This window comes from Tupaia chinensis, unplaced genomic scaffold (assembly GCF_000334495.1).
Source record: "Tupaia chinensis unplaced genomic scaffold, TupChi_1.0 Scaffold000668_1, whole genome shotgun sequence".
Lineage (NCBI taxonomy): Eukaryota > Metazoa > Chordata > Mammalia > Scandentia > Tupaiidae > Tupaia > Tupaia belangeri.
This window is the reverse complement of record NW_006160190.1, coordinates 82,083-83,458: the sequence shown is the minus strand read 5'-3', so window position 1 is coordinate 83,458 and position 1,376 is coordinate 82,083.

Genomic DNA, 1,376 nt, shown 5'->3' with positions numbered 1-1,376 from the left:
TGTTGTGAGGTTTGGGGTCCCGGGCAAGCCAAGCCTGGTAGTTACGAGGGCTGGGGGCGCCTCGGAAGTGCAGAACTGGCTTCTGCTCCCCTCGGGCTGGCGCCGCAGGCTCGTCCGTGCAAATCGTGGGAGGTGCCATCCTCCTTCCCGACACGGTTCCTCCCTGGGTGCGGGAATTCTGACCCCCAGCTTGGGGAAAGGGCGGTGAGGCCGGCAGGGAAGAACGGTCCCTCGCTGTAGTGCTCAGTCCAGCCGGGCCCAGGGGTCGCCTCGCATATCCCCGCCCCTGGGAGGCTTCCTGTCATGTCCATCTGCAAACCAAGCTCCAGGCCCGGAGGGACGCCTCTGCACTCCTACACTCCCCGTGCAAGGATTCAGGATTCAGATGTGTCCGTGGGATTCTCCGAAGTCCTTCTGCCTGCGACCTCCGCCCCGTGCCTCCAACTGTGAGTTCCCCATGGTGGCAGGATCCAGGTCGTCTGGTTCAGACTCCAGCCATATCCCTCGTGGTCCACCCTGGGCCACCAAGGTTTTCCGTGTCCAGGATCTCTGCTTGTTGTAAAGTAGGAACCTAAAGAAAGAGGAGACTGGTGGGCAGGTGGCGTGGTGGTTAAGGGCGCTGGACCGGCACATGGCGGACAATGGTTCAAGTCCCCAAACCTGGCGACTTGCTTTCTCACTCTCGCTCTCGCCCTCGCTCTCCTCTGTCCCACTCTGGTCAAATGAACAGATAAATAAATAAAGAGGGACCAGCAGATGGCGTAATGGTTACCACGCCGGACTCCCACATCATCAACAGCTGTTCAAGTCCCAGTGACTTAAAACCCACACTGTGTGCATGAGTGTGCGTGCCCAAAATCCCGAGAGGAGAATGGAGAAAGGATTGTAGCATGTGTGTGTGTGTGTGTGGGGGGGGTGATTTCTCACTTTCTGTCTCTCAGAAGAGTGTCTGTGCCCTATAGCAAAAATCTCTCTATAAATAAATCAGATTAAAGAAAATAATTTTTTAAAAAGGGGGTAGTGAGATGCATTCACTCCATCCATCCATCCATCCATCCATCTAACCTTTTATCCCCCCTTGGGAGAGGTTTTTTTTGCTATAAGGGCGTGTGCGCTCACCACAGAGAGAGAGAGACAGAGAGACAGAAAGCGAGAAATCACCCCCCAGGGGGCATGGCCACACCGCAATCCCTTCTCCTCCATTCTCCTCTCGGGATCTTGGGCACGCACGCACACATGCCTGGCGTGAGTGTAAGCCACCGGGTCCGGGACGCGAACCGCAGTCGACTACATGGGAGTCCAGCGACACAGCCATGACGCTAACTGCCAGTCCCCCATCCGTTTAACCATTTAACCAAGAGGCCTGCAGCTCCCTC